The sequence below is a fragment of the Dromiciops gliroides genome, chromosome 3 (assembly GCF_019393635.1).
Source record: "Dromiciops gliroides isolate mDroGli1 chromosome 3, mDroGli1.pri, whole genome shotgun sequence".
Taxonomy (NCBI): domain Eukaryota; kingdom Metazoa; phylum Chordata; class Mammalia; order Microbiotheria; family Microbiotheriidae; genus Dromiciops; species Dromiciops gliroides.
The window spans coordinates 52379965-52402423 of NC_057863.1; the positions used below are offsets into that span (position 1 = coordinate 52379965).

General features: G+C 37.4%; 1 non-coding gene and 1 pseudogene across 1 annotated transcript; both read left to right on the forward strand.

Moving 5' to 3' along the window:
- Window positions 1-5620: 5620 nt before the first annotated feature.
- LOC122752099 lies at window positions 5621-5727 on the forward strand. The gene has a single exon (XR_006355899.1). It is a non-coding gene; the product is annotated as a U6 spliceosomal RNA (small nuclear RNA).
- A 14-nt stretch (window positions 5728-5741) lies between these two features.
- Window positions 5742-8772, forward strand: LOC122750485 (annotated as a pseudogene).
- The last annotated feature ends 13687 nt before the right edge of the window (window positions 8773-22459 follow it).

Consider the following 22459-nt stretch of genomic DNA (forward strand, 5'->3'; position numbering starts at 1 on the left):
ATATTGATTGAGATTCCTCTAAGAGTGAATCATAAGCAAAAAGTAGGTCTTGCCCTCCTGGATTTTGATAAATCCAGATAAATAAGTTGAATGAAGAGCAATCCATAAAATCTTCACTTAATACTATCATCCCTACAACAAAATATCTCATTCCTGTCACATTCAAAATCCTAGATTACTATGTATATCTCCATAGACTCCTTCTCACAAAATGCCTCCTCAATCCCTTGCAGTCTGGTTTCTGACTTCATAACTTTATATGAAATGCTTCCATCAAAATGATTTACTTTTAGGTAATCCTCTCTAGAAATTTTGAAACTAATGACCATCACCTTCTCCTAGGCACTCTGTCCTTGTGTTTTCATTAAATATTTCTCTTTTGACTCTTCTTACTTATACGAACACATATTTTATCATCTCTTTTTAAAGTATCATCCCATTCACATGCAAGTTCACGACATCACCCTTCTGATGGTATTGGTTCTATTCAAGAATAAAGGACAAACAACAAGTATCATCAACCTTGTTGACTGATTATCCATATGTATAGTCCAAGTCTTTATGCTGTTTTTTTTCTCTATATACTTTTCCTGCAAGTTCATTAGCTACCTAGTTTTCAGTATCAACTCTTTACAGATGTTGCCCACATCTGTTTATCTAGCCCCAGTTTCTCTCCTGAAATCCAATTTAACATCAGTAGCTCCCTATTTGTTATCTCAAAATGGTTGTAACCTAAGCATACCAAACTCAACTTGATCAAAACAGTATTCATTATTTTCAGGATGTTAGTAAAATCACTCATGACTGAAAAAGCCAAAAAAGAGGGGTATGGTTAATAAACATGTGTAAAAGTAACATTTGTAACCAGAGAACATCCTTCGAGATTAACTACAGTAAAACAAAAAGGAGGAGTTTCTACTAACCCTGAAAAATTATATCTAAGGACTGTACTATTGGGAGTTTCATATGATTCTTTTCCCCTAAATTCCTCATTAGTAATTCAACACTAATTTTAAGGATCCATTGCCATACAGTACCAGTTCTGGTATAAACTGATCCCACCCCACCATCTCTACCCATGGCGGGGTTTTTCCATAAAACCCATCTCTTATCTTCCATTTCTTGCCCCACCCTGATCTGAGCCAGTAAATATGTAATGCTAACAAGATGTGTTATCAGGCATCTTTGATGAGGCTTCCTTTTTCCTCTCTGCATCAGTCTCCTTTTTTGCTCCATCCTTAGTTTGCTCTTAAACATTCCTTGTCCATTTAACAGGTACCCACTGGACTCCATCATCTGAAATGACAGAACCATATCCTCTCCCCCTAATGCCTATGTGGTGTGGTCCATGCCACTGCCCCGGTGATCTTTCCACATCACCTTTTTTGATATTTTATCACAAACTTTATGCAAGGGGAGTAGTGGTAAACACAAATTTTTAAAGAAAAGTTGTGAAGGAGTTAAAGAATCAGAATTAATTAAGTTATTCATAATATATATAGCTTGTGCTAAAGCTTGCTTAGGGGGATAGATTTCCCCCTGTTTTGTTTTTGAAGAAACATCTTAAGAGTTTGATTCTTCCACTCCACTATGGCTTCTCCTTGTGGCTTATGTGGAATCCCAGTTATATGGGAAATATTCCATTTAAGGGGTAGAGCCATGTGACCTCTGCTTTCCAGGGCCCCTAAATAAAATGCTGACCAGAAGATAAAGTGACTTTCATTCCTTTTTATAATATCATGGCCCAACAGATTAGTGGGGAGGTCAGGAATGTATAACGGCCTAAAATGCCCTTTCATGCCCTCACATTCCCAAGACATGAGTTGTGTATCTCTGTAGCCAGGCACCTCACCTCCCACTCCTCTAACGAGGTTTTCTTGAACAAATCCTACATGGTGAGGCCAGCTATACTTATTGAGAATAGTGCTATTTGTTCCTGTATCAATTAGTCCATCCAGAAACTTTCCTTCCACTAATGCAGTAAGTCTAGGTCTCATCAAACTAATATCTTGTGTCTAAAATGTATCCATTTTTTCCTGTACTTGTCCTATTACTCCCTGCAGAAAAAACATTTCATAATGGGGATTAAAAATGGTCAAATTTAAAATTCCCTGTGTCCAATCCTTATGATTCACTTGCCTAGGAGAAACCTCCAATTTATTATATGGGTCGGTTAACACAATAGTTCCTGCACATTCTTTTCCTTTTACCTGAATTTGCTTAACTGACAGAGGGTATATAACATAGGATTCTACTGCCTGGAGATCACTAACCATTCTGCAATTTACTTGAGGAGGGGCCCTTGGGGATCCTGAGACAACGTCTGTGTTGGGTCAAATGTGGAGGTAGCTCCACCTCCTGGGCAGAATACAGTTGAATCCCTTGTTGTTTGTTGCTGGGGATCAGGGACTGGCCCCTGTTCTGGTTTCCTGACCTGCAATATCTAGCCCAATGATATCCCTTGCCACACTTAGGGCACTTCTGAGTACCCTTTCTACAATCCTTTTTGAAATGTCCTGGTCTGCCACAATTGAAACAATTTCCATTAGACTTAGAGGCCTCAGCTTGATAAAAACTGGCCATGACAGCAGCTTGAAATGAATATGTGCCTGCTTCCATGGATTTCTTCACCATATCCTGTAATAAGGCTTGTAGAGGCGGGGCCATCAATAATCTTTTACAATCATCATTACAATTATGTTTCACCATCTGTTTAACTAGTTTTTCTAAAACATGGAGAGGATCTAGATATTAATTGCTATAGAGGGCTTCTAGAAGAAAAAAAATACTCTACCATTGCAGGCTGTTGTTTTCTTTGAAACTTCTAGTCTTAGAGAGGGAAGACCCAAGATGGAAGAGGAAAGGCAATGACTTCCCTGAGTTCTCCCAACACCTCTCAAAATAGCTTCAAATAATTCCATAAGTCAATTCCTGGAGCAGCAGAACCTATAAAAAGACAGGGCAAAATAATTTTCTAGACAAAGACAACTTAAAAGGTTGACAGGAAAGTTCTGTTGTACTGGGCTAAGAGTGGAGTGCAGCCCAGCACAGGCCTTACCAGCTCACACCAAGCCCAAACCCCAGAAAACCACAAGCAGGCCTTGGGAGATTCTGAATCAGCTGGGGCAGCAACTGCTTCTTTGACTCAGCCTACAGAGGGTAAAGGGGTCCAACAGTTGTCCAGAAGGAGATTACAGGGATTGCTTTGCTAGCACTCATACAGGAATCTATTATTTTGGTCATACTGGGATCCACATCACAGTCTTGGGTGACAGTTCCATGAGGGGAAGGATCACAAGCACACCAGGCATGCAGGCACAGTGGAATGCGATTCTTTTAATAGTTCCAGGGAAGAAAAGCAAGCCTGTGTTTCTTTGCATACCAGAGTACAAGCAAGGTGAGTAGTAAACATGCTTATCCTTAAATCATGCCACCTTGAAAGAACTAAAAATTTAGAAATACCCAGAAGTATCTCAGAAAAAAAGCTGCACAAACACACTGAAGTTTGGGATAGTGTGCCCTTCAACCTGGAAGCAGTGTCTAAATTTAACAAAGTGTTAAAAGTCAAGAAATAGGCTGGGAAGATGAGCAAAAAGAAAAAAAATGCTAACCATAAAAAGGCAAGGAAGATCAAAATACACCTATAGGGATTTCTGGGGCAGAGCAAAGATGGCAGAGGAAAGGCAGTAAGATCTCGGAAATCACAATATGCTCACTCCAAAAAACCTCCAAATAATGCCATAGGACAATTCCTGGAGTGGCAGAACCAACAAAAGTGGGGGCTAAGATCATTTTCCAGGCAAAGATTGCTTAGAAGGCTGGCAGGAGGGGGCCCCTGTGCCGGGGCAGGAGTAGAACCCAACCCTGTGTTCACACTGACACATATGTAGTCCCAGGTAGGCCTTGCCAGAGAAAGAGAATCCAGGAGGCTCTGAATCATCTTTAGCACCGGAATCTTCTGGAACTAAGCTCACAGTCAGGTAAGAAGGCTGAGCGGTTGGCCGCGGGGATATTACAGTGGTCTCTCCTGGCACTGAGGCAGAACTTAGGTGTTTCATCCCTGCTGAGAAGCAGGAAGTAGGCTTGAGTGGCAGTGGAGCAGGTGGGGGAGAGGCACAGGATAGTAACAGATAAAAACCACATCACACAAAGTTTTGCTGCTGGTTCATTAGCAACTTGGCCTGGGGTTATCTACGGACCAGAAAACAAGCCAGGTGAGTGAAGAACCTGCTACTCCTTAAATTGTATCCCCTGGGACTACCTGAAGCTTTTCACAGTGCAGCCTAGAAACAGTGCCCCACTTTAAGGTGGGATTAAAAGTCAAGTAAAAGACAGACAAGATGAGTTGACAGAGAAAGATGTGGCCCATAGAAAGTTTCTTAGTGACAAGGAATATTGAGGTGCATCCTCAGAAGAGGATAGCAATGTCAGGGCTCCTATATCTAAGGCTTCCAAGAAAAATATGAATTTGTCTCAGGCCATAGAAAAACTCAAAAAGGACTTTGAAGATAAAGTAAGAGAGATAGAGGAAAAATATGGAAACAGAAATGAGAGTGATGCAGGAGGGTCATGAAAAAAAGACAACAGCTTAAAAACCTAAATTGGACAAATGGAAAAGGAGATGCAGAAGCTCTCTGAAGAAAATCATTGCTTAAAAATTAGGATTGAGCAAATATAAGCTAATGACTTTGTGAAAAATTAATACACAATAAAACAAATCCAAATTAATAAAAAATAGAGAGCAATGTGAAATATCTCCTTGGAAAAACAGCTTAACTGGAAAATAGATCCAGGAGAGACTATTTAAAAATTATTGGACTAACTGAAAACCATGATCAAGAAATGAGCTTAGACATCATCTTCCAGGAAATTGTCAGGGAATATTGCTCTGACATTCTAGAAGCAGAAGGTATAATAGAAATTCAAAGAATCCACCAATCATGTCCTGAAAGAGATCCTGAAAGGAAAGCTCCCAGGAACACTATAGCCAAATTCCAGAGGGATGGAGGGAAAAACAGTTACCAATAGTAACTGAAAAATTTTTGAAGCAAGTTTATCTAACAAAGGCCTCATTTCTCAAGCAGATAGAGAACTGAGTCAAATTTATTAAAACAAGAGCCATTCCCAAATTGATAAATGATCAAAAGATATGAAGTTTTCAGATGAAATAATCAAACTCTCTGTAGCCATATGAAAAATAATGCTCTGACTCACTATTGATTAGAGAGATGAAAGTCAAAAAAATTTTGGGGTACTACCTCATACCTATTGGTTTGGATAATAGGACAGCAGAGGAAAATGACAAATGTTGTAGGGGATGTGGGGAAAATGAGATATTAATGCATGGTTGATGGAGTTATGAACTGATTCTTACATTCTGTAGAACTATTCTGAACTATAGACAAAGGGCTCTAAATCATGCAGGCTCTTGGACCTGGGTTAATGTATAAAAAGAGCTAAAAAACTAAATATTAAAGGTCCTGTATGTACAAAGATATTTATGGAAGCCCTTTTCTGGTGCAAAATATTTGAAACTGAGATGGCCCTCAGTTGAGCTATAGCTGAACAAATTGTGGGATGAGATTATGATAGAACATTATTGTGCTATAAGAAATGATGAGTGCTTGCTTCAGCATCACATATACTAAAATTGGAATGATACAGAGAAGATTAGCATGGCCCCTGTGCAAGGATGATATGCAAATTCATGAAGCGTTCCATATTTTTCTCTAGAGAAAGCAAATAAAATAGTCAAATTAAAACATTTTGAGAAGTTCCAGGACACAACCAAAGCATTAGCAGCCTCCACAGCTTTGGTAGAAGGTAAACTCAGTAAGAATTTGAAGAAGGTCCTGAAGAAGATAGCTGCAAAAGAATCCCATGAATAGCTAGCTGTAGCTGATGCCAAACTTGGTGGGGGGGTCATAAAGGACAAACTGAACCTCAGTTGTATCCACGGCCCTATTATAACTGACCTAATGAGAGGAATCCGCTCACAGATAGAAGGCTTAATCACTGGCTTGCTATCATGGGAAATGGCAGCTATGTGTCTAGGATTATCACACAGCCTCTCTCGGTATAAGCTGAAATTTAGTGCTGATAAAGTGGATACCATGCTTGTTCAGGCAATCTCTTTATTAGATGACCAGGATAAAGAACTGAATAACTATTTATGTGGTGTAGAGAATGGTACTGTTGGCATTTCCCTGAATTGGGAAAAATCATTAGAGATAACTTAACTTACTGCAAATATTTGCGGAAAGTTGGAGACAGACAGAACTTTGCTTCTTCCGATCTTTCTGAAATTTTACCCAAGGAGGTTGAAGCTGAGGTGAAAGCAGGTGCAGAGATTTCTATGGGAACTGAAGTTTCAGAAGAAGACATAAACAATATCTTACACTTCTGCAACCAGGTGATTGCGATCTCAGAGTATCAAAACAAATTGTATGAACATCTCCAAAATAGGATGATGGCCATAGCCCCCAATGTGACAGTCATGGTTGGTGAGCTAGTTGGAGCTAGGATTATTTCTCATGCAGGTTCCCTTTTGAATTTGGCAAAGCATGCAGCTTCCACCGTGCAAATACTTGGAGCTGAGAAGGCCCTTTTTTTAGGGTCCTGAAGATGAGACAGGACACCCCTTAATATGGCCTGATTTATCATGCTTCCCTTGTGGGTCAAAGCACCCCCAAAAACAAAGGAAAAATTTCTCGAATGTTGTCAGCCAAAACTGCTTTGGCTATCTGTTTATGATGCTTTTGGAGAGGATTCTAGTGCTGAGATGGGAATTGAAAACAGAGCCAAATTAGAAGTTCGGCTGAGGCATTTGGAAGAGAGAGGGATAAGAAAAATCAATGGCACAGGAAAGGCATTAGCAAAAACAGAAAAGTATTTCCATAAAAGTGAAATAAAACTTATGATCTGTCCAGTGACTGAACTCTTCCAACATTGTCTAAGAAACACAAGTTTCACAGTTGTGGAGTTGCTGTGGAAGGAGAGGAACACCAATGCATTGTCGGTGGAGATGTGAATCGGTTCAGCCATCCTGAATCAGAGAATTTGGAGCCAGAAAATACTTTAGAAATCATCTACTTCTCATTTTACTATGGTAAAAACTGAAGCCCAATGAGATTAAGTGACTTGCCCAAGGTCACTGAGCTAATAAATATATAGGCAATCAGGGATTTGAACCCAGATCCTCTGACTCCAATTCCAGTGCTCCTTCTACCATGCTACACTTATGAGCAGAAACCAGGTCATTGAAATTACAGTTGAAAAAGCTAGAAAAATGTAGACTATGGATGAGAAGACTGTGTTGTTTAAAATCTAATGTGGGTCCTAACCTGCCCCCCTGCCAGTTTGGGGGGTGGGGGGTAAACTGGCTAAAATTACTGATAAATTCAGCAAGAGTTTATGCTTTTAAGGATTTATTAAAGAGTAAAGACAATACATGGGATCCCATAATGCCAGAAAAGTCTATCTACTTTCTATCTACTTTCCTCTCTCTTTCCACCTTTTCTCTGTCTCCCACCAAGCTGAAGTCCCAAACGAAAAGAGGCCTTTTCTTTTTCTCTGTCTCTGTTGCCACACTCTGGTTTCTGAACAAAAAGAGGAAGATCCAGCAAGATAGCCTCAGCTTCCTAGTTCCCCTCTCCCTCCCTGAAAGGGGAGGTCCTTCAAGCTGATTGGTTGAAGGTGGTCTCCTGTTGATGTAGTAGTCCACAACCTCTGAGAACAACACATCAGGGCCAGCCAGGTGTGGTCTCAATCTAATCAACCTTAAGTAGGTTCCACTGCTGAAAACAACACCCCACTCAGGGCCAACCAGGTGTGGTCTCGATTGAATCATTCTTAAGTAGGTTCTCAATCAGTTTCTCAGTCTCACCCAATTCAATCAATTCTAAATCAATCTTCAGGTGGGACCCCTGGGTGTCTGCCAAATCCCTTTATTTTATCACAAGACTAAAGAGAGGAATACTAGGCATTTTCAAACCTCTTAAGAGGTTTGAAGAAAAAGTAAATTTGTCCTGTGTGGTTCTAGAAGACCAATTGATGGGAATTATAGCAAGAGTGATCACCAATAGTCACCAGGAGACTGGCTATTAGGAGATGAGTTATTTGACCACAACAAAAAAGACTATAAAGGGGCTGCTAAGGGGGATGACGGAGGGGTGGGAATGGATTAGCAATAGAGAGAATCAATCAAAACCACGTGATTATATTAAGAGATACAGAAAAGGCAAAATAAAAAACACATATTTTATACTACATATGTAATAGAAAAGCAATATAAAATTTATATATATATATTTATTTGTCATATATAAATATGTATTTATTTTGTCATAAAAAAAGAAATGCAAGTTTCAAGAAGTGTCAGAAGAACAAGATGATGATGAACTAAAGGTTGAAGTAAAAGCAAAAAAACCCAAGATTGTAGAAGTTAAAGAGGGAGATGAAGAAGTAGAAACTGATTCTGCAAAGAAGAAAAAGAAAAAGGATAAAAAGGAAAAAAAGAAGAAAATTAAGGAAGAAATTCCTTCAGAGAAGGATCCATCCACTAGTATAGTCATTGAAAGTCCAGAAAAGAAGAAGAAGAAGAAGGAGGAGGAGAAGAAGGAGGAGGAGGAGGAGGAGGAGGAGGAGGAGGAGGAGGAGGAGGAGGAGGAGGAGGAGGAGGAGGAGGAGGAGGAGGAGGAGGAGGAGGAGGAGAAGAAGAAGAAGAAGAAGAAGAAGAAGAAGAAGAAGAAGAAGAAGAAGAAGGAGAAGGAGAAGGAGAAGGAGAAGGAGAAGGAGAAGAAAGAGACTGTGGATGAACAACATGGAACAACTTAAAGGTTTTGAGAACTTGAGTAGTGTTTGATTCCAGTTCAGCTCTACACATGCCAGAGAGGGTTTTTGAAATACCAGGACAAAAGGACAAAACAGCTAAACTCTTTTTATGGTTCTCAACTCTGAACTGGACACTTAATTTTTTGACATTTTCTCAAATTCAAAAACAAAAACAAAGCCTCATTACTTCACTCTTCTGAGTCCTAGAGTCATTGATATACAAGTAAAGATATTTTCTTTGTCTCATGAAAAAAAAGAAATGATCAGCAAGATGCTCTCAGAAAAACCTGAAAAGACTTACATGAGCTGATGCAAAGTGAAATGTACTACAAAGTAACTGCAATATTGTAAGATGATCACCTGTGAATTACTTAGCTATCTATTCTCAGATATTCAATGATACAAGACATCTGAGCAGGACTTTTGAACAATGTGCTCCATCTCCAGAGAAAAAACTGATGGTGTCTGAATACCAACTCAAGTATAATTTTTTTGTGGGGCAATTTGAAGCATATTTTAAAATTTATTTTTCTTAAGCTTTTTTGTCTGTCTTCTTTCACACCTGACTAATATGGAAATGTCTTGCTTGACTACACATGTATAATTTTTACTGAATAGGTTGCATTGTTCTGGGGGGAGGGGATTGGGGAGTGAGATATGAAGAAAATTTGGAATTCAAAGTTTTAGAAATGGATGCTAAAATTATTTTTACATGTAATGGGGAACAATTCTAAATAAAAAAAAAACATTAAAGGCAATTAAATAAATAAATAAAACCTTTCTTATAAGGTTATAAAAAAGAGTCAGTCCCCTTTGGGTAGTTTTCAGTTGGAAGTACTCCACCAGGGTGCTCCAAGATTCAAGTCTTCCTTAAGCATCAAGTCACTTTAGGATCCTCTGGCTTCCAGATTGTAGAGGTAAAATGGAAGGGGGCAATGAACCTTCCAGTTGCTGACGGAAAACACTGGGAAGACATGAGGAATGGGCAGTCTCCATCATGTTCCTATCTATCTTTAGCTTGCTGTACTAGAGATTGCAGAGAGGTTACATTTGACAAATGGGAAAACTTAGGGGGTACAGTGGATAGAGTTTCAATACAATAATTATAAATAAAAAATATCTGGCCCATAATAATCACTAAATAAATGTTATTTAGTATTATTGTTTTAAAAAAATTAAAAGAAATTTATAGTCTTGTATATATTTCTTTTCTTCTTTCTGAGGGACAATGAGGGTTAAGTGACTTGCCCTGGGTCACACAGCTGGTAAGTGTCAAGTGTCTGAGGCTGGTTTTGAACTCAGGTCCTCCTGAATCCAGGGCCAGTGCTTTATCCACTGCACCACCTAGCCGCCCCACCATTCTTGTATAATTTTATGCAACACTATAAAGTTAAGTGATTCGTCCAAGATAATGCAACCAAGTTGTGTTAAAGAGAGGACTTGTAGCCAGGTTTTGCTGGCTCCAGCATGTTATGTCATGCTCAAAAGTTGCAGGAGGGAAAAATCAGAATACTAGAAACTTTAGAGAGATAAAATCAACAGACATTTTTAACTGACTGCCCTCGTTAGGGAGAAATGAGAGATAAATAGTAAAGAATATACCAAGATTTTAAGTTTGAGGAGGTGGGATCATGGTATTTTCTACAATACATAGAGAAGTCAAGAAAAGTGGATAGTAGTGGGGGGAGGTTATTATGAATTCTTACTAGACATATTAAGTTTGACATTCTGTCAGGATATCTAGGTAGAAAATTAAGAAGTACTTAGAAATGTAAGTCTCATGTACAGAAGTGACAGACTTGACAATCTCTAGTGTTGATGATTTCAAAATATCACTAGGTTAGGCCTTATATGTGAACATAAACAATCAATTTCAGCTAAAATCTGCAAAACTTGTGCTGAGATCCACACATGTCTTGGAAATTCATGTCTAAGTTCAGGCCAAGGTCTGGGCCAAGAATCATGCAAACTGGCTAAATTATGATATGCAGTGGAAACTAAGTAAAATTGGGTGACGTGTCTGATTTTGATTTAAAAACAGGAAAGTGGGTTATTTTCTTGTTTTCCTCTGAAAATGTCAACCTATGTTTAAACCAGAAATGAAAGTATCCTTTAAGCATTGTAATGTTCATATATACATAAATCTATTAAAATAATTAAAATTAAATTTGAAGCTTGTCAATTTAAAGGAAATGCCAATTGTTCATCAAGTGTTTATAATTTCACAGTTTGTTTTCCCCTTTTATTTTTTAAATGCTCTCCATGTATTTTCTTTTAGTTTACACTTTATTTTTGTAAGTGGTAATTATTTCTTCAATATTTCTATGGGAAGAAAGAATTATGGTTCACTATAGTTTTTCTAACTTTCCTAGCCTAATTTATTATTATGATCCCTAAGATTGCCACATTCCTATGACCTTTTTTGATGAAACCACCTTAAAACAGTTTCAACTTACACAAGGAAGTGAAGATTATGAATGGGAGGGAAGATCATGCCTTAGACCCATCATTACTATGTCAACTCAGTGATTTTTGTATTATCAAGACAGCACAAGGGTTGTCTAAAATGAGAACAATTGACATTCAAAAGAAAGAACACAGAGTTTTCTTAAAATGGCTAATTTATGAGTTATGGCATTTAAAATGTTGTAGTTGAAAACTGTAATGAAGCTTTTAGATTGATCAATATGCTTGAAAAGAATGTTGAGGGTTTTATACCCAAGGGTATAAAATTAGCCTTTTATGATTTAAACATGTTGCTTTTAAAAGAAAAAGCTGCATGTACTTCTACAGTTGTCAGAAAACCCTAAGGCATGCTTCCCTGTCATTTCTATATATTGGATGCCCAAATGGTTTTGTTGCTGCTGTTTATAAGTCCTTCTCTTATTTAAATTTTGACACTTTTGCCCAAATCATTCCCTTTCTGACACTTCTATTTAATTTCCTTTTCTCAGCTACTGCTCTCAGAACACATATATAGAAAGAAGGTACAACAGTTTATGTAAGGGGACATGGTAACGTACTAGAAACTCGGGTATTGGGAAATCTATTCCTAGGGTAAATGCTTTTGCACCTCCTTTCCGTTAGGTCAATTGTATTTGGCCAACTTTTGAGCTTTTCGACCTGGGCAATTGTATTTTTTAAGGAATTGTTTTTCTCAATCCATTTTTGTCCTTTTTTTTTTCCCCAAGCTATTAACTCTCTTACATAATTCTCATTTCTTTTCCCCATTTTTATTCTTCCTTTCTGATTTGATTCACAAAATCCTTTTTTTAGCTACTCCAAGAAGGGTTTTTGATCTTAAGAACAATTTACCTTTCCCCTTGAGACTTCACATGTAGACATTATGAAAATATCCTCTTCTGAGTTTGTGTTTTGGTCTTCCCTGTCACCATAGTAGCTTTCTGTGGTGAGGTCTCTTTTCTGTTTCTTACTCACATTTTAACCTATTTCATGCCTTTTAAAGCTCTGTTCCTGGAGAAGTCCTTTCAAGTTATCTTAAACTGGAAACTTGTTTAACTCCAACTTTTTGTAGGTCCTGTAGTTCCAGAATCTATTTAGAGTCCTGATGTAATGTTGTTTCCAAGGGGAATTTGGGAGATGTCAGGCATGTTCCTGGCTTCTTTCCACCATTTTGGCTCTGTCCATGGATGCCTTCATTAAACTTATTATATAGAGTGTTGGGGTTAAAGTAGAGAAGGCCTACCTTCAAAACTAGACCTAGATACATAACATGTGACCCTGAAAGTCACTGAACCCTTCCCAGCCTAAGTATCTTCATTTGAAAAAGGGGTTATTTGTATAAAATTAGAATATATTTTGAGTGAGATAAGATATAAAACAGTTTCCAAGCTTTTAATTTTGGAATTGTTAGCTACTATTTTTGTTGTTCTTCAGTCATTTTCAGCTGTGTCTGATTCTTCTTGACCACATTTGGGCTTTTCTTGGCAAAGATACTGGAGTGGTTTGCCATTTTCTTCTCCAACTCATTTTACAGATGAGGAAACTGAGACAAACAGGATTAACTGATTTACCTAGGGTCACACAGTTAGTGTCTGAAGCTAGATTTGAACTCAAGAAGGTGAGTCTTTCTGACTTTGGGCCCCGCACTTTATCTACTGTACCACCTAGATTTCCCTAGTCATTATTTTTGCTGCTAATTTAGAACATTGTTATTAGCTTCAAAAGATACACAGTAAATGATACTTCAAGCCCCACCTAGAAGTCTCTCATCCCTGTTCTTTAAACTGAGATACAGAAGTTTTAAACCCAATCTCATGTAATTCCTTCTTTGGTAGCTGTGTACTTTCCAAGTCATTTTTTCCCCCTTCTTATGCATCCTTTAACTTCAGTGAGGCAGACAATTAGGAGAAACAATGAGGAGAACACAGCTTGTTCCCCTGTGATCTTCAGTTTCTTGTGCCCTATGTTTTGCAAATTATTTTCAAGGACATAGATGCCTGTGGTGCTCTTGATCCATGTAAGAGCTGGAACAGAGATAGTGGTTTTGCTGGTTGCTAGTATCTCACCAAGAACAGTCAGAATATTTTTTAAAAACACTATTATTTCTTAAATCTATTTCACTGATTATCCTTACAGGTTATTTGGGAAAAATGTAGACCAACGCATTTATCCATGTCCTCCCATATATTGTCCCCAGGGGTGCTATGCAATGCACTAAGGTTCTAGAAATGTGTTTTTTCCACTTTTCATAGCAAAATTCTGCATTGGCAGTGTGAAATCATTTTTTAAACAGAACCATGAATAAAAATCATAGGGGGACACAGATCAGCAGAGAGTGGGTGAGGGAGACATGGCACATGAAAGAGAATAAAAGAGACAGAGACAGAGAGAAGGATAGATAAACAGAAACAGAGAGGCAGAGAGAGAAAAAGAGAAATAGACAGATATAGAGACAGGGACAAAGAGACAGAAAAAGACAGAGACAAAGAAAAAGTTAGAGACAGAGACAGAGACAGAGACAGAGAAAAAAGAAAGAGAAAGAAAGAAAAGAGATTTATTTTTGTGCTTTGTACATGTTAGCTGGTCTAATTTACAAAGAATAGTTCTTCATACACACTCAAATGAGGTAGATGCTACTATCCCATTTTTGAGATAGTGATATTAATGCTCAAAGAAGTTAAAAAATTGTCTCTGGTCATCTAATTAGTAACCATGTGAGGAAGTATAAAAACTCAGCTCTCACTTGACTCCAGGTCTAAAATGTTTTCCATGTTACTTTTCTTATGAACTGACTACAACCAAAGGAAATGCTGCCCAAGTGACTTGAGTGGGGGTGACTGCAGCAGAATATAACTAAAGCTTCCCAAGGTGACGATTTTAGAGACTCCAACAGATTTGGAAGCATGTATTTTATTCCATTCATTAAGATATATACAATGCCTCTTAGCCATAGCCTGTGCTTATTTCCATGAATTGTAGTCAATTGAAAAATCATGTAATTGGCTACTGTAAAATAAATCGCTTTTCAGAATTCCCATTCTTAATGATCTTCTCACTAGGAATACAATAGTTTCAGAATCCTATTATTTAGGTTGCTTGATTTTTGCTCCAAGAAATATTAAAATTTGGGCCTTTCTGACAGCTAAACAGGCCAATTATTCAAAAGCATCATGAAATGTGGGAGCTGAAGTGACAGGTTGACTGTTAAATATAAAATCTGTGTAACTAACATTAATCCAAATCAAGATTTAAAAAACTCATTTTTTAAAATAAGAATTAGTACAATGAAATGTTCAGAGCATTGAAAAGAATAATAATGTAGGGGCAGCTAGGTGGTGTAGTGGATAGAGCACCAGTCTTGGAGTCAGGAGTACCTGAGTTCAAATTCAGACTCAGACACTTGACACTTACTAGCTGTGTGACCCTGGGCAAGTCACTTAACCCCAATTGCCCCACGCCCCAAAAACAAACAAACAAAACAAAGAATAATAATGTAATTGGAAAGTGCCCTGTGGTCCAGAGATCTGAAAGGCCCCATGGGTAACATGGGGTCTAGTCTGTTCCCTAATTTTGGATACAAATTTTAGGAAGATTTGATCTGACCTTTTGCTCCAACCTAGTCTTTTTTTTTTTTGCAGGGCAATGGGGGTTAAGTGACTTGCCCAGTGTCACACAGCTAGTAAGTGTCAAGTGTCTGAGGCCGGGTTTGAACTCAGGTACTCCTGAATCCAGGGCCGGTGCTTTATCCACTGCGCCACCTAGCTGCCCTTCCAACCTAGTCTTAATCCAGGCAAGTCTTCAAAATAAAGCTTGTTATCACTGGTGTCTAGGTTTCCCCAAATTTGAATAATAGGATTCCTAACTCCCACTTGTGCACTTGTGGCAGAAGATGGGGACTAAATGTTAAACAGCATTTATTCCACTCCACATAAAATACACAAGGTACTAAGAATTCACAGGAACAAAGAAGAAATAATAAAATAAGAACTCAAAAGAGTCCTTTAGTTACTATTGGAAGTCTAATGGATTTTGTCTAAATGGTTAAGCCAATATTTTATCATACCAAAGGGACTTTCTTACTCCAGCTTTCTCAAGACTTATAGAAGCACCATTTGTTTTAGCGTGGTCCAAGAAGGTATACGCTTCAGGGGTTGTCAAAGAAGCAGTTTTTTCTTTCACAGACCTACACTCTTTTAGTAACTTAGTGGCTTTTTTCTCAAGTAGGAAATGATTCAGGGACTATTAGGAGCATTCTCTTCTCTTGTTATAAGGGTGCAAAAAATTTTCAAATCAAAAACTCCCAGATTTGATACTATCTTTGGGGCAATGCTCAAAGCTAATGGTGCTCAGAAAAATTCCCTCTTCTTGCTAAATTTCAGTAATGTGCTTCATAAGGAATTAAAGAACAATTTCCTTTGTCTTCCTTCTCAGGCAATGCACAAGCAGATGCCTATCATATAATATGCTTCTAACCTTGCAAATAGTTCTTCAATAACCATTGCCTTTCCATATCTATTTTATAACCTAAAACTATAATGATAACAATATATTTATGTCTATGTACATGTTCATATATGTGTGTATGTATGCACGTACATATAGGTACGCAGGTATATAAGTACATGTATACACACATACATACATACATGCTGCCAACACTAATTTCTGTGAGAGCATGTGTAGGCTCACTTTTTATTCATGTACATTCAGCTATGGCATCCAGTTTTTCTGGTTGTCACCCTGGCTCTGGGACAGCCCACAATGCTGACACAGTTACCCCAATCAGCCTCTCACATCTAGCCATTTACTACTATTATATCATGGAACTGGCCTTTTATTGGTGTCTTGTGTTTTCTCCATTTATAGACATAAATTATATATATGTATGTGTACAAACACACATACATATACAAATACACATTTATACATACATATACACATATATACATAAATGTACAAACACACACAAAAACATTATAACTATAATAACATTTCACATTGGCCTTAGCAATGATTATTTCATTGGTGCCATCACATGACTTATTATCAAGAATTTACTATGTAGATACTTAGAGCTCAAAAACAATAAAAACGTAAAGTCCATAATTCTATAGGATGAAAAGATAGATGGACTGCATGTGTGATTTCATTGACATAAGGAACTACCAGATGAGATCCTTTATCAATATAAAGCGTTACCCTTAGGACTGAGAGATGAAGAGAATTATAACTAGTATGTCTCCCAAGAGAGAATTGAAACAAGGATAAAAATAGAATATTAATAACAAAACTCATTTGAAGTCATTAGAAGAGGAGACAAATAAATGGTTCAGTAATACCATCCAATAAAATATCTTGTTAGACATAAAATGTCAAATTCAATTTGTTTTTTTGTTTGTTTGTTTTGTGAGGGTTAAGTGACTTGCCCTCAAATTTAATTTGAATTAAAAAATGAAAGAATATGAAATAATGGTTTAATTCACATCTGTTTAGGGAAATATTTCAATGGTCTACTTTTAATTGGTGTAATAGATAAGGAAAGGATAGATTTTCCATTCTGTTTGTTATTTGGACCACTAGTATTTCTTTGAAATAAGAAAGAAAACAAGAGATGAGACCCATTATTGAGGGAAAAAGTTATAATATTTTGCATTAGTGTACACATTTTTGCTTCATGGATCCATTCACGATCACATAGAGGATTGAGTGCTGTATGTGGAATGGGGGAAATTTGAATTAAAATTTGAATTCATTCACTCACTTGATGGATGACCACTGGACAAATTAACTTCTCTGAGCTAAATTTTTCTCAGCTATTATAAAATGGAGATAGTAATACAAGTTTTATTTATTCCATAGGGTTGATATAATGCCTAAAGTGTTTAAGGCTTAGGATGTACTTCACAAATTTAATAATATTTAAATGTCAGTAATTGTCTAATTTGAGTAATTAAAATATAGTTAGCTAAAATCCATGAATAGCATCACCCAAGGATTTTCTTTTTTTATTTAACTTGCAACTACAAATATATAAATGAATTAGACCAGCTTATTGTATGCTACTAGAGTTAAAGAAATTAAGCAATAAATGTTACTTTAGCAATAAATATCAAAAGACTAGGAATGTCCTAGCAAATAATGGCTGGCTGGAAAATGTTGATAAGCAATGACCATGAATCCTGGAGGCTCATTAATCCCTAAGGGTTGAAGTGAGTTATAAATTGGAGAAGTCCACATGGAAGGCAATATCCTTGAAGCCATTTATTTAATAAAAGGTTGCTCTGTGTTCTATTCCTGGGTCTGTGTGGCTTGTATGAACTCCAGCAAGAGAATGCAATTTTCAATTATGTGGAGACCTTTTTAATGAACACAATAGCTTAGGGTCACTTTTTATTCATTTTTTTCATTATAGAGCATCTGGACTGTTTGGAGGTTTGTACATGAGGGGATGAGGTGAGTTCTATATTCCTAAAGTGACCAGATGCTTGCAGACTGCTCCATTCTTAAAGGAAAGAGTAAGGATACAGTGAAAATAGTATTAGTCCTGGAGTCAGAGAACATGGGTTCAAGTCTCATGTCATGTACATAATGCTTATGAAATTTTAAACATGTTACTTCCTTCCAAATCACAGTAGCTCCATTTCCTCTTATTTAAAAAGAAATTCTTGTGACTAGATTTTCTCTCAGGTCCATTGCAGCTCTAGATCTATGATCCAATTTTCTTCAGTTGACCCAGGATTAAACTTCCCCTAACTCCAGTGAAAGGCTTTTTCAAATGTTTATCTCATTTTGATACTCTCTAATGAACTGATATCCTTGGCTTCTCAGCCCTGGAGTTGATGATGGCAGGCGCTTAGTTTGGGGACCACCCTGAAGAAGAGGGGAACTGCATCTGACCACCTGCATTTTTTGAATGTCTTACCATCATCACCAACGGGTCCTCATATAAGCAGTAGGGTTTAGAGGGAAGTCTAGTTTGAACAAGGAAAAAAGAGACTAAAGGGTCATTAAAAAGCCATGGTTGGAAGGGACACAGAGAATCTGGTGAGTTTAGGAGGTCCACAGACAACTGTAGAGGAATGATCCTGCCATTGATATGTATTGGAAGGATGAATCAAGTTCTTCCATATTATTATATCTTTTTCCAGGTTCAGAGATTATACTAGCATGAAGGGGATTCCATGGTTTGGATTCTCTCCATTCACATACATCTGTAACACATAGCCTCAGAGAGTTGCCCATAGTCCCACAACTATCACTTGTGGAAAATGAGTGAATTAAATTTATATTTAGAAAACATTTTACTACTCCATCTATTTCCTCAAAGTGTGCTGTTTGGACATTAACTCTATCCTTCCATCACAGTATCACTGTATGGCTCAGTTCTTACATGGTAAGAATGCAAGAATAAATGAATGAAAAATCATTTATTAAGTATTTACTATGTGCAAAGTATTGTGCTAAATATCAGGGGTACAAAAAGAATAATAACATGTTGTGTTTTTTTTTTTATTTCTCTCAGTGAGGTCATCTTCTAATAACCAGCTAGGAGGTATAGTGGGTAGAGCCCTGGTCTTGGAGTCAGGAAACTATGAATCCAACCATTCTTCAGACAATTACTAGCTTTGTAATCCATGGCAAGTCACTTAATATTTCCTAGATTCTGTTTCCTCACAAGTAAAATGAAGATAATAATAACTTCTAACATGTAGGGGTGTTGTGAAAATTAGATTAAATGTTACATGCTGTAAGCTCCTATCTCCATCACCAGTCTGTAAACTCCTGGCTGGCTGGAGCTTCCAATCTGTAAGGGGGTTTTAAAAGATCCCCAGGTTCGTTAAGCCCTGTAAGGGCCAATCTGTAAGGGCCTGCTCCCTCCCCAATTGCTTCTCCCAGACTAACAAGAAACAAGATTAAAAAACCTCCCTACAATTAAGGCAAATAAAAAGGCCTTATTGATCAGAATAGATTTAGATAAAGGACAAAGAAAAATAGGATATATGACTGGTAACCAGGGTACAATGGATTCAACTGCTTCCTATCCCCCTGAGTGTCTCTCACCTGTGTGTGTAGCTGGCCTCTGCTGCCACCACCTTCTCATCTCCTCTCCTCCTGTCTCCTTTCTTGGTCACTCCATCTACCTCCCTCATCTCTCCTTCTCTGTCATCTCCTCTACCTCTCCTCAGTCACTCTCTCTGTAGCTCCCCTCTTCCCTACCCCTCAGAATAATAAAAAAAAAAAACCTCTCACAATGCATAGTGTCATATAAAATTATTTATAATAATTATAGTACCAGATAGACAAAAAATATATAGAGGAGGTTTTAGCAGCAAATCAAGCCTTGTGATCCTTATATTATTGAGACAAAGTAGGTACTACTTTTTAGCAGTCATTTATAGTAATAAAACTATATTTGTTTCATATATTGAATCATTTGACAGTGACAATGTGTTTGGCAGCATATGATTTTTTTGTGGGGGGAGTGGTACTTGGGGGTTGGGAGGAGGTGGTGGATGGGAGAATGGGGGGATGCTTTCAGTACTTTTGGCTGTTGAAGTAGAAGATAGAGTTCCCATACAGGCAGATCATAGATCACATCTCTATCAGTTGCTTCTTTGTACTACGGTTGTAGGGTCCTGTTTGGAATCAGGATTAGTCATTTTTGAGTAGGATGCTGCTTTTTCTAGGGCTCTCATGGTTCTCTTCCCATCGGTTAATGAATTACTACCAATTAGAGAATATTTCTGGACACCAGAACCCTGGGGTGCCTTAGGTCTGGAATTGAGATTACATGATGAGGGCACATTTGAATAAAATGGAAGACAGAGGAAAAGGAAAAATAGTTGAGAATGACAGGAAAAACATATTCCACATGGAACAAGTTAGAGAAAAACCAAAGGGCTCTGGGTGAGAGTGTATGGGAATAGCCACTAGCTTGGTTCTAAGAGTAGTAGAAAAAGTAAGAAGAAAGTAAAAATTGCAGCCTAGTCATGGTTTAATGATTCCCAAGAGGCTTTAGTCACCCTAGTGTAATAGAACACTCTAACCTGCCACTGCTAAGACTGGAAGTAAAAAAAAAAAACCCTCAAGAGGAATCATTCCCTACTCTAAGATTTCCTGCCTGTCTGTGCCATTGAGTTTAAGCTGATAGTCTTTCTCTGGCAGAAAAATTCAAAGGGAATGTAATTATCACTTTTCTGCAGGCCTGAGAGATGGCAGCCATTTTGAGCATGGGTACAGAGAAATAGTCCCTACCTGCTTCATTTCCAATTATATACCCTATGACTGCTTTAATTAGATTTTCTTAGCTCCTAAGATTCAAGTGTCTTTTTGTATGGTTTGGCATAGAGATATGTTAGTGGAGGCTCAGGTCAAGGTTTTATGTGGTTGAAGATCCAAAACAACACATTAACCCAAGGAAATACTGAAGGCTTCAGATCCTGCAGGGAATAAGTGCTACAACCATTCAAAAAATCACTTATTGGGTTTTATCATGTTTTTCTTATTTCATTGTAAAGCCTAAAACAAAATTACTTTTTTGCCTGGCCCTGGAGAAAGTGGTTACTGCAGAGAAATATGTGATCAGAAAGCAATGCTGGGAATATTAAATAAATATATAAATAAAAGGACATAGATAGGAATTGCACCTGGCATTTTCTTGCCAGGGGGAACTTCAAGGTAAGGAAATTCTCTCTAACAATGCAGGTTGGCAACTTCTCTGCAACGTAGTATTTTAGGACTTCCCCGAGCATTAAGATGCTCAGTGACTTTCCTGGGGAGCAGGGCACATATGTGTTGGAAGCAAGGCTTGAACCCAGATCTTCTTAGTTTCAAATCAGGCTCTCTCTATTCACACTACCATACTGCCTCTATAAAAATATATAGTTGTAGATGACATAGATATTTAAAAAGATATGAAATTATGTATAAAATATTATTTAGATATGAATATGGATATGGGGAGATGATTATTGGTCAATTTACAAACTTCAATCCAAATCCTACTGGAAGAGTACAATTATCATTCATGTCCATTTATCAATCACCAATAATACTTATGATCATGAGTGAAACATTTTCCCCTTAAATATTTTAAAAAGGATGTGATATATAAGTATGTGTGTATACTTTATAGTATTTATTGATATTTTGTAATGTCAAATAATTGATCTATGCTTAAGTATTATAAGCAGAAATTAAATTTTAAGCTCCAATGAAGTATCATCCACCTAAAATTCTCTCGGTGTATTCTCCTAAGAAATTCCTTCTGGCAGCGATCATAGAATAAATAACAAATAGAATTTCAAACTTTGGAACAGGAATGCCCACATTTAATTTTTGCTCCTGGCAATTACTAGCTGGATGAGTATGAACAGGTTACTAAAATAGTTAAGATCCATTTTCCTCTATAAAATGAGAATAATGACATTCAATGAATCCATCAATCAGCAATAATTTATTAATCACCTATTATGTACTAAGCGCTAAGGATACAAAAAGAGGGAAAAAATAGTTCCTGCTCTCAAGGAGTTTCCTATGTGAGGAGGCTGTTGGTGGTAAATCATTTCATATTCTTTGTGACTCTATTTGTGGTTTTCTTGGCAAAGATATTGGATTGGTTTACTATTTCCTTCTCATTGTACATATGAGAAACTGATTCACAACAGTTTAAGTGATTTGCTTGGGATCAGATACCTAGTAAGAGTCTGAGGCTGAATATGAACTCAGGAAAATGATTCTTCCTGAGGTCAGGCCCCTTCCTCTATCCACTGCCACCTATCTGTCCATCCAATAGGGGGAGATACAAACAAATATATACAAAGCAAGCTGTATACAAGATAAATGGGAAATAAAAGAGAAAAGGTACTAGAATTAAGAAAGTTTAGGAAAGACTTTTCCTAAAATATGGGATTTTACTTGGGACTTAAGGAAGTCAGAGAGATCAGTAGGCATAAATGAGGAAAAACAAAACAAAACAACATAACATTTTCCAGGGATAAGGAGTGAGGGGTATCCAGAGAGAATACTCATAGTCAAAAGATGGAGGATCTTATTCATGGTTTAACCAGGCAGCCAGTATCATTGCCATTGCATCTAATAGAATATAATGAGGATTAAGGTATATGGAGACTGGAAAGTTGGGAGCAGGCTAAGCTACTTCACA